The sequence below is a fragment of the Gorilla gorilla genome, chromosome 8 (assembly GCF_029281585.2).
Source record: "Gorilla gorilla gorilla isolate KB3781 chromosome 8, NHGRI_mGorGor1-v2.1_pri, whole genome shotgun sequence".
NCBI lineage: Eukaryota > Metazoa > Chordata > Mammalia > Primates > Hominidae > Gorilla > Gorilla gorilla.
The window spans coordinates 56659040-56673364 of NC_073232.2; the positions used below are offsets into that span (position 1 = coordinate 56659040).

The 14325-nt window shown below is 37.9% G+C and overlaps 1 pseudogene; it reads left to right on the plus strand.

The window, feature by feature from the left end:
* Positions 1 to 668: 668 nt before the first annotated feature.
* LOC101129220 (large ribosomal subunit protein P1-like) lies at positions 669 to 11920 on the plus strand (annotated as a pseudogene).
* The last annotated feature ends 2405 nt before the right edge of the window (positions 11921 to 14325 follow it).

A 14325-nucleotide genomic window follows, 5' to 3' on the forward strand; every position in this document is an offset into this window, starting at 1 on the left:
TCTGTAATAGGGATGAGAGAACCTACTAGGGATTGTTGGGAATAAACTTATACAGTGATCAGAACATTGTTTGGCATACAGTAAGATCTTACTTGGGATTAGCTTTTACTAGTCAGTTTTCAACAAGCACCTTTTGAAGGATTGTCACATCATTTATCTGATTGCTTTTTTTTTTTTTTTTTTTTTAAGACAGAGTCTCACTCTGTCACTCAGGCTAGAGTGCAGTGGTACAATCTTGGCTCACTGCAACCTCTGCTTCCTGGGTTCAAGCTATTCTCCTGCCTCAGCCTCCCAAGTAGCTGGGATTACAGGCTCGTGCCACTGCACCTGGCTAATTTTTATATTTTTACTAGAGAAGGAGTTTGCCATGTTGGCCAGGCTGGTCTCGAACTCCTGACCTCAGGTGATCCACCCACCTAAGCCTCCCAAAATGCTGAGATTACAGGCGTGAGGCACCACGCCCGGCCTGATTACTTCTTCATTGAGCTAATGAAGTAAGTTCAACAAAGATGATGATTAACCTCAGATGTTGTTCATGTTAATTAATACTTTTCATTTTATTTCATTTTTGTTTGTTAATAGGTATAAAATTTTTCTACAGAGATCACGTTATCTGTATAATGACATTTTAAAATATCTTGAAAAGAAATTTAAAAAGTACAAAAACGATGTTTGATGCTAGGAAAGAAAACGAACGAAAATCTGTTTTCCAGATCCTCAATCAGACTAAGACTCCTGGAGCCGTGAGTTTGGCAAAATGACTAAAAAGAAACCTAAAAATAAAATAAAATAAAATAAAATAAAATAAAATAAAATAAAATTCTTGATGGTTCTAGGTTTTCAGTGCTCATGTGCTGGGTTTTTCTATTGTTGTCTTTCGTTTTTTTATTTTTGTTTTTTTGTCTATCTTTCTGACTTTCCAAAGGAGCAAAACTGGTTCTGAGAGTCTGATATAAGTGAATATATAGCATATTTTTGCTCTTCTGACTATAAGCTGCCTAATAAACAGTTGATATTTTTCTCAGGAACATGCTTCATGTCCCAAATTTCCAAATCTTTGGCCGTAAAATGAGGATGGCCACAAATATCTTTCAATGAGTAAACTCTGTGCAGAGTCACTCCACTTACAAGCTGGGGCCAGAATGGGAATTGCACACAGCTATTGTTTAATCCAGCTGATGTTTCCCCTAATAGAATCTGGTTCCCCTCAGCCACAGCTGGCTAATTACAAGCTCTATAAATTATTTTTCTCTCATTTGAATGGTTTTGGAATCCATAGCCCAATGTGGAATCAATAATACTTCTTTAACTTCCTGCAAAGCCTGAAGAATCATGCCTAAATATTTCAACTTTTGAAACCTGAGGGAAATAAGAGGAGAGGAGGTTTGAAAATAAAAGCAAACCTTAATTTTATGATAGAGAGCTCATGGCTGAGCAAAGAGATACAGAGACTGGACCTCAAAATTAGAGCTCCAAAATGCCATACTCCTCATCTTTGGTTCGATCAAGTTGTCACAAATGAGAAAGAGGGTTAATTATCATATAATTGTAGAAGTTGTTAAAAACAAACAAAGCACGGCTTAAATTCTGCAGTACTGTGGTAATAGTAAACAAATCTTTTGCATTCTGCAGTGGTGTGTGCTTGTTGAATCATTTCCAAATGATTTATTATTTGATCTCCAAAGTAAAACCCAGTGAGGGAGCAGAGAAGACATTCTTTTGATAAAATAAAAACATTAAGTGAGAGGTTAGTTAGTGACAGAGGCCAGTGAGAAACCAGAATTACTGATTCCAAATCTAAGGTTCTCTCCATTAAAGCTAATTCCCCAGAGCAACACTGCTACCAGCATATTCACGTAGTACGCTGCCTAATTAAATCCAGATGGCTCGTGAATCTCTTCTGGCTCCATCTGGGTTAATGTAGAACATGGAGGAGAAGCAGTTCCTCTGCTTGTGTATTTTAAAGAGAAGTGGTAAGTTTTGATTATCACAGGGAATCAGAATCATCTCTTTCTTTATCATAAAATGTCAGTATCTTCACATAAGTACATTAGTGGTCCTAACACATTAATAGCACACCACAGCTGCCCAAATCAAATCATTAAAAAAATGGAAGCACAAAACTCCAGAGTACAAATAAACCTATTAAACAACCATTGAGAGCTAATTTCCTTATGGACCTTCATGACCAAAAATGAGGTTTCCTCACTTATGTTTATGTAATAGGCATTCCAAGAAACTTAATCAGCTGGAGGGCAAATTGTAGAACTTAGAAGGCAACTATATCCAAGATGCTTCCAGGATTCTCTGAGTTTAGACATGGGAGTGAAGTGTTCTGGCTCAGAGCCAATCTGGCTGAGTTCAAACCTCAACTCTGCTGCTTAGTAGCTGGGTGATGTTAGACAAGTTGCTTACCCTCTCCAAACCTCAGTGCTTTCATACTTTTCTAAGCACTAAAAGTGAGGTTAACAACATAACCTTCTGCATGGAGCTGTGGTAGGACCAAATGAGATAAAACTCATATTCTCATGCTGTATATAAAACCATTTAATGCTTAGCATTCAGGTAATAATTTGAACATCTATTTTTGATTATATGGCATATATAAAATGTCCCCATTTTTACAGTCAAAAGACAAATCTTGAAGCTTAACATTTTATGTAGGTCAAAGACATTCTATCGACTGAAGAGGAATTCGGGCGTCGTTTGATCTGTAAGTGTATTAGTCCATTTTCACGCTGCTGATAAAGACCATACCTGAGACTGGGCGATTTACAAAAGAAGTCCAGCCATCTGGACTTACAGTTCCACATGGCTGGGGAGGCCTCACAATCATGGCGGAAGGCAAGGAGGAGCAAGGCACATCTTACGTGGATGACAGCAGGCAAAAACAGAGCTTGTGCAGAGAAACTCTTGTTTTTAAACCATCAGATCTTGTGAGACCAATTCACTATCATGAGAACAGCACAGGAAAGACCTGCTTCCATGATTCAGTCATCTCCAACTAGGTCCCCCCCACAACACGTGGGAATTATGGGAGCTACAAGATGAGATTTGGGTGGGGATACAGAGCCAAGGCCATATCACTAAGTATTGGATAAGTGCCTACTATCTGTCAGGAAATAAGAAACAAACCCTCACCAACCATAAAAGAGTTTCTAAATCTAATGAATAGAACACAAAACAAGACTTATCAGATCATATAGGTTTATTTTCAAATTAGCAGTATTTACTAGTGTTTCTCAAAACTGGAATCTATGTACCCCTGTCCACAGATATATTTTTACACAAGGTCTCTCTGTGAATTTTTTACATTTTTCTGAAAACCTTTAAAAATTAATTAATATAAACATATTATTGATTATTTTGGTGGTAACGTACATCTGAGTACCACCACAAGATTTCAGTGCTAAAGTTTACATATTTGTACTTGCGATTATGATTGTGTGAAGTCCAAGTTATGTCACTTTTATTTGTGCTTACTAATTAAGATTAACAAATAAGTGAAGCATTGAAGCCAACTAAATGCAAATTGAGTCAGAAGGCTGTATGAATAGTTGAAATAAAAAGCAGTGGAAGAAGAATTTGAATTATCACATGGAACAAGGTAATAATAGGCATGCTTATCTCAAACAATGTAGGATGTTATGGGGGTCTCATATTCATATTAAAGCAAAGGAAAAAGAAATGCACCAAAATGATGCTGTTTGTTTGTCAATTTTATTATTTTTTGTATTTAATTTGTAAATGTATCTTGTTCCCATTGTTATATAAATGACATAAGGTAAGAGTTTATATTACACATTCTATGGCCTTTCTAAAGTTACCTATTGGTTCTGACCGGTTTTTGTAGATTCTTTTGAACCTTCTGCATAAGCATTTCATCTGCAAATAGTTTATTTCTTCCATTCCAATCCAAATGGCCTTCTTCTTTCTTTCTTTTTTTGACATATTGCATTGGCTAGTACAATGTTGAATGCAAGTGATGACTTCATATTGATGAGAATCAACTTTTATTCTTGGTACAAGTCTGTCTTTCTTTGCCTATAGGCCCTCATCCAGCATCTCTCTCTGCAGGCTTACAGAATGTTTGATCCACTGATCACATAACACTGCACAGACCAAAGGACCCATTTTAAAGCAAAGGAGGTACAGCAGTGGGCATATGACGATGAGATCTACTGGTCGTGTCTCATACTATAAATGCAGGAGCTGCAGGACTGAAAGAGTGGTGGAACTGTTTGTTAAAATGCCAGCTTATAAATGGTACCCAATGAAGATGAGATGCTGTCCCTGAGAATCCAGTATACACTCTAAATCAAAGACAATTATACAGTGCTGTGTCCACAACTGGTAAAATCCATGGGCCAAGGAACCAAGGAATGAGAAAGGAATAGCCCTGCTTCCCATCACTCCTAGTGATCTACTCAGGGGAATTTTGCTTACCATTCCCACAACTCTGAGTACTGCAGACAAATAGGCAAGAGGGACAGGCAAGCGTCCCATTGACCTCCTTCTTCCAAGGCTCCTTCTACTAAGGGACCAGCTGGCAAGAAAAGAAGTTAATTAACCCTAATTATTAGGTGATAGGGTTGTTGTTACACTTGGAGGAAACACTATGAATAAAACAAAAAGACTGGTAGTCTAGAGTACAAGCTCTCAATGTGAGTTCAATTGCTTTTTTTAAAAAAATCATCATTTTCAACAGGGGCAGAGGCTCACTCTGTATATATCCAGACCTATTGAGAGGACACAGCTATAATACATCAAGCATTTGTCTGCACATTTAAGGGAATGGAGGAGAGAGGAAGAGCAACAGAAAGGTTACCAAAGCAGGGTGTATTCGTCCATTCTCAAGCTGCTATAAAGACTGGGTAATTTATAAAGGAAAGAGCTTTAAATTGACTCAAGTTCCATATGGCTGGAGAGGCCTCAGGAAACTTAACGATCATGGCGGAAGGCACCTCTTCACAGGACGGCAGGAGAGAGAATGAGTGCAAGCAGGGAAAAAGCCAGACACTTATAAAACCATCAGATTCATTCATTATCATGAGAACAGCATGGAGGAAACTGCCCCCAGGATTCAATTACCTCTACCTGGTCCTGCCCTTGACATGTGGGGATTATAGAGATTACAATTCAAGGTGAGAATTGGGTGGGGACACAGAGCCAAACTATATCACAGGGTAAGAATGACTGGGATATTCAAGTTCATATAAAAATTTTAATTATTCTATCACTTATTAAGCAGCACAGTGATAAGTGCATAGAGGGAAACACGGATCCATAGGACAATAGCTTGTCTTCAGCACTAGTTACTTCACTAAAATGAAGACTTTTGTGCTCTCGTCTGTCTTGATCCACCTCTGCTGGTCATGAAGACCTGTCTTCCTAGAGGGTGTTAGGCTATTTCCTCTCTCTCTCTTACCTTGTTTATGTGCTTTGTTAGTCTCTGCACCTTTATGAGGATAGTTTCTTGCCCCTCTGTCTTCTTTACTGTTTTATCCATAGCACCTAGCACAGGTCTTAACACATAGAGTTTAACTATATTAAATGAATGGGTGACTTACCAATGGTAAAGCCATAGAATGGAATGTTTTTATATTTAAAATCATGCTATAAGTGGATAATTACTAGTCATATAGTATTAATTTGTAAATAACCAGGTTACTGATTAGTACATACAATATAATCTCATTTTTAAGAGTATGATAAAAAATACATAAATAATCATGCTGGTTATCTGTGGAACATGGCAATGAGGTGATTAAATATTCCTTTCTGATAGTTTTATCTGTATTTTATATTTTTCTGCACAATGGATATATGTTGCTATTTTAAACAAGGATAAATTTATTTCTAATAATAAAATGATAAACCACTCTATTGAGACTTATTCTTATTGCCTACATGGAAAATCAAAATCATTTTATCTATGACTGAAAGTGGAGTAACTAATATTTACCTCTGGGACCATAGTTCTCAGTTGGAGACAATTTTGCCTCCTCAGCAGGCATTTGGCAATGTCTGGAGATCATGTTGATTGTCATAATTTGGGATGCAACAGTTGTCAATTTAAAAGTATAGTGGGTAAAGGCCAAAGATGACGCTTAACATCTACTTTGCACAGGACAGCCTCCCACAACAAAGAATTATCTGGTCCAAATAGTGTTGAGGTTGAGAAACCCTGTGCTAATATAATTAGTATTTTTATGCTGAAGGACTTTCAGATAATATAATTCAGTTCTTCACCTTCAGCTTCTTTAGTGGAAGAAATGTTTTTAGTCACCAAACATGTAACTGCTCACTCTGGCTAAAGATTAGTCTTGCATTTATTCAAAAAGGAGTTCATAAAAATATATTTTAAAGATATTCCTTTATATTACAGCTATATGTAGGTATAATTCATTGAGAAAGGAAAGGTGTTATGAAACAGCTATTAATAGATAAAGCAAAATTATATTGGCTATTTTCATTTGGTAGCTTCTTAATAAGAGTAAATTATTGATATAATAGTGAACCATTCAAGGCCAACTTAATGTTCACTAAGAAACAACTTTGTTTTATTGTCAGTTATCCAAAGGAGGTTCTGGCAGCCAGGATTGCTGAACATTTCACAAGGAAAGTTTCTCAATCTCTCTTTGTAAATGTCTTTAAAAATAGAGACTAGATGAGAATTTGGGCATCATCTCCGAACCCAAGTGCACTTAATTTATTTATAAATCACATTTATCAAAGAGAAATTGTATGATATAGAAGAGTCATAGAAACATGTTTGTACATATAGTTGCTTTTTAACTTAATTAATTGATTTCTGTAATGTGCCATTTTGGGCAAAAACAATAACATTGTAGAATCTTTCCAAGAGATTCACTTTCTATTCTCACAGACTGACAATGTCTCTCAAGTGGATTACTGCAAAGCATCCTAACTAGTCTTCCCACCTCTAGTTTATAATGCAGACATTGCTCATAAATCCAAGTAAATATCTCTGAGTGTTAGTTTCCTCAAATGCACAATGAGGATAATACCTACTTCATGGAATAATGCCGAGGGTTAAATAAAATGGCACGTATAAAGCACCTAAAGTAGTGATGAGCACATAGTAGGTGCTCAATAATGAGAATTTAAAACAAAATATAAATGCCCATGCTGATGGAGTAATGCATTTCACCCCCCACTCAGACATTTATGTTTTCATAATGCTATATTTATATAAACCTGTGTCTGAAATCCTGGGAATTTGCCAGACTGCAAGCACAATAAGGCTCCAGCTCATGGGAGCATGAAAATTATTTGCTACAATCTCTTTCCTACCTGTTCTATTTTCTGAGAAGTAATATACCTTGGACTAGTGTAAACTACCATCTTAGGTAGAGATACCTTTTTTATAAGTTGTTTGGTTTCTGTGCAGTAAAATAACTAAATGAATCAGAAAATAGCTTCCTTTCATTTACTTCCAGAGAAAATGGAAATATACTAACAGTATTGAGTCTTATGCAATAATGTGTTCATCAGAAATTAAGAACTACTATTTGTTGAAGTTTATCTCTTTTCACTTACCCCTCACACCAACGCTAAAAATTGCCATTATTTACCCTATTTTACAGATGAGAAAGTTAGATTCTAGACAGATTGTGATTTACTCAGTATCACATGGCTATAAGCTACATGGTTTAGATTTAATTTCAGGTTTCTCTGACTTGTATGCAGACTGCCTCTCAGCAGAAATCTATTAGGAGGAAACTAGATAAGCTAAAATTTGTTTAGTCTGCTCAGGAGTAATTAAAGGTTGAGAAGAAGTTAAAGTTTTCGTCTGGACCAAAGAAAGTTCTTTTCTTTATTTAAGAACTCAAAATAGTTGGCTGACTCATGAGCTCTCCCAAGTCATGCTAAATTTTCAGGGTGTTGTTTTTGCCTAAATTTTCTCTCCTCAAAGCTAATGATTTCCTCCTCAGTGCTGATGTAGTTTTGTGCTAACCTAAAGGAAGGAAAGAATTACCCAAAGAGATATGAACTGTAGCTTAAATTTAGACCGTATGTATGTTTTCCTGAATTCACATTCCCTGGCCCAGCCATAAGTCTTCTCTTTCCTTTCTCTCAGTGGTAGACCATATCCCTTGAAGTCAGTTATAATAAAATCACAGTTCATTGCTGGAATAAGCTACATGCAACTAAGGAATAATAAAACTCATAGCTACCCCCAAACTCTTAAAATACCTAATAAATGGTATGTGAACATTTTGAAAAGAAATTATTGTTTCCTTAATTTCCCCTCCAATCATGAGAGTCATTTCCCCCATCTTTGCTTATCCTGGCAGCTATTCAAGACCAGCTTTCGTTGCTATTCACTCTCTTTATTATATCTGCAACATGTTTGAATAGTCATAGTTCTGTGCTCAGCTTTGTAATTAGATGGAGTGATGAAAATAACTTTTACTTGAGTCCAATTTTCTCTGTATAAAAATAACTCTTTGAATCTTCTGATGTAATAAATTATAGAAAACTTTAGGTAGGATTGGGTCTAAAATTGGAGTCTGATTAGGGCCAGATGCTTCTAAGCGGTATCAGAACCATCTTTCACATTGTATTCTTTCATTGTAGACTCAGATGCTACGCCATAATTAACCTCATTCGTTCTGCAAATTTGAAGATTTATGGTGGATGACCAGTAGGACATAGTTATCATCTTACATACGAATTTATGTCCAATAATTGCTCTGCATACCAAATAGCTAATTTATAAAATTGAGGATTGGGCGATGAAATTCTCAAACTTCTTTCAGGCCTGCTGTTTATTTACCTCAGTTTCCATATGCAGATATATAACACAATATATTACAATCAAATTTTGAATTTGGGTCCTTAGCTTTTAAAAATACCACATTTTCTAAAATTGTGTCAGGAGAGAAGATTCTTCTCTCCTCACTCGGCTTACTAAAGGCATTACATGGTATTAGAATTAATACCTTGCTCCAACAATAACAGCACTAGTAAATAATTTACATCTTCATAGTACTATAAATTACAAACTAAATTTGGGATAGCAAACTGAAATCACTACAAGGCTAGTCAGGTGACCTAAATGGGTGAAGCTGGGTGAGGATGTGAAAAATGAGACAAGGTATGCATCAGAGTTTATACACTGGAATATCTGATGCAATTCAGCAATACACTAGATAGCTCTTTTTTAAAAAAATTCTCATCCAAATACAAAGCTATGAGATCTGAATGAGTACCAAACCTCTCAATGGCTGGAAGATTATCCATAAAAGTCCCTGGGAAGAGAGGAATGACCCCAAAGAGTCAAGTTGCCTTTATTCCCTACAACTCCCTCTGTGTTCCAGGGACACCAGGGCTCCTGGGCCAGCCTTCATTAGGAAAGTGCAAAAGAACTGGAACATTTCCTTGCTGAAGCACAAAGGCCCTTTGCCTCTTTTGTTGGCTCAGAAGCTTCAATCAGTTTCAGACTTTCAAAGGTTCAAACAGTGTAGTTCCAACTGGGCTAGGATTGAGTAGTGTCCAGGGCACTGAGTAGGAAAGTGAATGTCTCTGCCCACTCAGTAACCCCAAGTTGGTGAAATATTCCTATGAACGTCAAAACATGATGTTTTATGATTTGAGCCATCACAAGAACAGCAGAGAACAGGGTGGTGAAATACCAATTTACCCTTCACTTTCAAACAACTATTTATTACTTGGCAACCTTTGAAATAACATAAACAACTGTTCTTAAGCACTTACCAAGACCCATTCTCTAGCATCATATATTCAGAGCAGGCAGCTTCCTTTGAAAGTTATAAAAGAGTCAGGCTACCCTAGCTGATAGTTAGAGAGCCAGTGATGGACAGACATATAAAAGCCAAGTTCAGTGAAAGGGAAAGAGAAATGAACCATTAGAAAGGGACATGGCAACTCGAAAAAAAAGTCATAGAGGAAGAACTGGGGAAAGCAAGACTCCATTGTTCGTTACCCTCAGCTCTTAGCCAAGTCAGGGGGAAGATAGAAAATGATCAGCATACAGAAAACCCACTTATTGTCAGCTTTTTTTACACTCCATTATGGCTAAGAGACCAGATAAACTTTTATTCTCTCTTTAATATGAAGAGGAGGGCAATTATTTATAAAGGACAGTTACAAAGAGGTGTCTTAGTGCCAGATATGATCCATTAACATCCCCTGGCAGACTCCAATTACCCAATCCCCACTTATATAAATTAAAATTCTGAATCATTCAGTTATTTTTGTTAATCAATTCCACAAATATCTATCATCTACTCTATCTACTATGGGTTAGCCACTGCACAAGGCACGAGTGATATAAAGATAAATGAAATGTTAACCTTGTACTCAAGTAGACTATAGTCTAGTGGATGAGAAAAAACACCACACCAGTAATGGCAGTATGGGAAAGTGGCAAGAGCTCAGCCTTCAGACCCAGATATAAATGGATTTGAATCTGTACTATGCCACCTGTTAGCTAGCCTTGCTAGCCAAACCTCAGTTTTCTCACTTGTAAAATGGACATAACTTTATATATAATGTAGGGCACTTTTATGAACCAGGAATACCATTTGTCAAATAAAATAGGTATTCAATAAATGGGCATCAGTTTGTGCTGGATACCTTGTGTTTGTCCTTCTAGATTCACACTCTACTTTTCTCAATCCTATTCTATGACCTAGGAACTAGGAGGCTGACCTTTATAGATTAGATATATTATGATTATATCAGTCTCCATTTACCCTTTGGCTTCTGGTTGGATTCAGTTCATTGAAATCATTGGCAGTAGACTGGAGGACATGAGGAATGTGAGGCTGAGTATGTATTTCCCAGGATCCCTCATTGCGGAGTTGCTGTGGATCTTTCTACAAAGGGCCACAGCCTTTATAAGGCTCAGGCATTCTCTTTGGCTTGTATTAACTACTTCTCTTTTCTTCATCAAGCTTAGGGTGGAAATACTTTCTGATGCTACTAGTACAAGGGTGGTACTGAACTATCTATTATTGGTTCCCCTAAATCCCGACTATTCCTTTGCTTTATTAAACTCTTCTCAAATTGTCCAGTTGGAGTATGTTGTCTGTTTCCTGCTGAGACCCTGATACATACAAGTGTCATTATTAGTATAGATAACAATGTACTATGAGAATAGAGGATAAACAAATAAAACCATCCTGGAGGATATCGGGAACAGTTCTAGGGGGAAGTAGAATCTAACAACCTCCTGACGATGAATAGGAATAAGCAACGTGAAAAAAAGCAGGAAGAGAACATTCTGGGCAGAGGAATACCATATGCAAATGTTCAGAGGTAAAAAAAAAAAACCCTACTACATTGTGGGGGAATTTCAAGTTTAGCTACAGCATAGAATAAGAGATGGAATAAAACACTGGTTAAGACCACATTAAAACGGGAAGAGTCCCTTCCCTCAGCTGCTGCCAAGGTGCTCGGTCCTTCTGAAAAAGCTAAGGCCACATTGCGGTGAGGCCCCCCACCCACAATGTGGTGAATGTGAGTCTCGAGCTGCCGGGTATGGTGCTACTTCTCACAAGTAGTACTGTGGGCCGGCAGCTCCGGTCCCACTTTCACCCAAGATTGTCTGCATCTACTGGGCCCTCATTCTGCAAAGCAATGAGGTGACCATCATGGAGGATAAATTCAATACCCTCATTAAAGCAGCTGCTGTAACTGTTGAACCCTTTTGGCCTAGCTTCTTTGCAAAAGCCCTGGCCAGTGTCAATATCGGCAGCCTCCTTTGCAATGCAGGGGTTGGTAGATGGCTCCAGCAGCCCGCACCGCACAAGCAGGAGGTCCTGCCACTTCCACCACTGCTGCCTCAGCTGAGGAGAGGGAAGTGGAAGCAAAAAAAGAAGAATCTGAGGAGCCTGACGAGGACATGGGCTTTGGTCTTTTTGACTAAACTTGTTTTATAACATGTTCAATAAATAGCTGAACCCTTAATAAATAAAAAAAAATATATAAATACATAAAAAGAGAAGAATACCTCTGATAATGATAGCAAAATTTGAAGTCTGACTTGTGTAAACAACAACAACAACAACAAGAAAAACCTAGCCAAGAACTAACAGGCAAACTAGAACTGCAGGGCACATTCCAGGACCTGAATGGAAAGAAAGTTAGAAGGATCAGTGGGATGTCCATGAGGAGCCATGTGAAGATGGACAAGCACATTGGCACTGAGAGGAGAATCTAAAACATCTGAAGTCTCAGGTAATTGAGGTTGCAAATCAGTAATGAAAAATCGGGGTAATCTCTAGATCAGGAATCAGAAACCAGGAGCTTCACAACAACAGAAGATTATTCAAACATTAAGATGAGGGTGGGGGATGTTGTATCAAAGCAAAGCCAGAGCCAGAGCCAGAAAACTCTCAAAATGGTGGCATGCCTTCTTGCTAGTTTTTATAAAAGAAAGCTTCCATTTCCTTGCTGGGGAATTACACTGGAATACGTTGCCACCCTCACCATCAAGGTATCTTCCAAAGAGTAAGGAAGGTCAGAGTTTAGAGAAACATCCACAGTTCAGGGCAGATGTGAGATGAAGTTGTGGCATGGGCAACTACTGATCAGGTGTAGTCTTTGAGCTCATACTCCCATAGTTCAAAAAGTCTTGCAGCCAGTTGCCCAGGGGGTAGAAGTCAAAGACAGGCCAATGGGCAACTCTTTGTTTCCTTTAATTATGGTGGGCAGGACTGGCTGCATTGTTTGTGGAGCCTAGTGCAAAATGAAATGGTAAGAAAGTATTAAGTATTTGAAGATGGCAACAGCAGAACCATAAACTAAGCATACAGCCTGTGAAGTTGGCCCTCATGATTGGGTCACTTTGGTTATGATGAAAATTGGCCTAATATATTACGTTCTTCTCTTCAGTGTAGATTCTTTCTTGTATTATTCACCACTTTGAAGAAACAGAGATATTGACTCTTTGGCTGGTGACCATAGATCTGGTAAGTGCAGACTCTCTGGAACCAGGAAACTTAAGACTGAGAGAAACATGATTTCAATGACATCTGGCTAATGCAACATCATGGCAAATGGCAAAAACTGTGAGAACATGACTGTTTCCAAGCATAACTAGTTGAATGGGCTACATGATGTAACAAACAATGCAAAATTTTCACGGACGCAGAACATAGAAGCTTCTTTCTTGCCCACATATAATCCAGTGAAGGCCAGGGGGCTTTAGTTCCACGTAGTCAGAGACTGAAGGCTCTATAATCTTGTCCATCCACTTTCCTCTAGGGCCTTAGTCAACTCCATTTAGTTGGTGGATGGGGAAATAGAACAAGAATCCAGTTTAGGAGGTCTTCATGGCCCAAGACATGAAGTGGTACCTTTCAATTCTACTCACTTTTCTTTGGTTTGAACTCAGTTGCGTGACCAACCGCACCTACCACAAAGGAGACTGGAAAGTGTGGTTTTGTGCCCACAAGAAAATTAATGCAGTTTATTGATGGCATCAGTTACTGATGAACACCAACAGTCTCGGCTGCATAAAGGCTATTAGTGGTAGCTCAGGTCCACATGAATTTTGTTTAAGAAAATTATTTCCTTCCTTCTTTTCTATATTAAACAGATTTTTGTCATAAGCTTGTAATATGCAGACATGTGCTAAATGCATGGGATTATAATGATGATAATACACAGAACCTATTCTTATAGAGAACTAGTCACAAACAGAAAAATGGCAAAAAAAAGGGCAATGTATCTGTTGCTTGCTTTAGATGGTGTTGCCTCTGGACTGATATGGCTCTGGCTCCTCAGATTGGAGCTCCTTAAAACAATGCTAGATTCTCAGTATCTATTTGTTGGGAGAGTTGGTCCCTTCGAGCTCTGGCATTTTAAGATTTTTATGTTCCTGAAACTAGCAAGAGCCAGGAAACGAGGCTAGGCAGGCATCAGGAATAACGTGAATGAGAGTTAGCAACTGGAATTTAGGGGTAAAATGTGGTAGAATAGAGACCTCACTGGGATAGTAACTTGGGGGGTATTTTATGACTTAAATAAATATAACTTTATTATGGTTAAGCAGTTCAGTGGATCTTCACAGTAGCTGGAGCACAGTGCCTGTACTGTCAAATATGCAAAAGTCCTCAAACTTTGGAGTACTTAAGAATCATACCAGGAACTTTTAAAAATTCATGTTTCCTGGCCCCAAATTCCATATATGAAGGGCAGGAATCTAGAATATGTATTTTTAGCAAGCACTTCTAGATGATTCTGTTTCAGAAAGCTTGAGATTGAGATTACATGTCCCAAACAGCTACTGACTGTGGTAAAGCTCAGTGGAGTCAGACTTCCCCATTT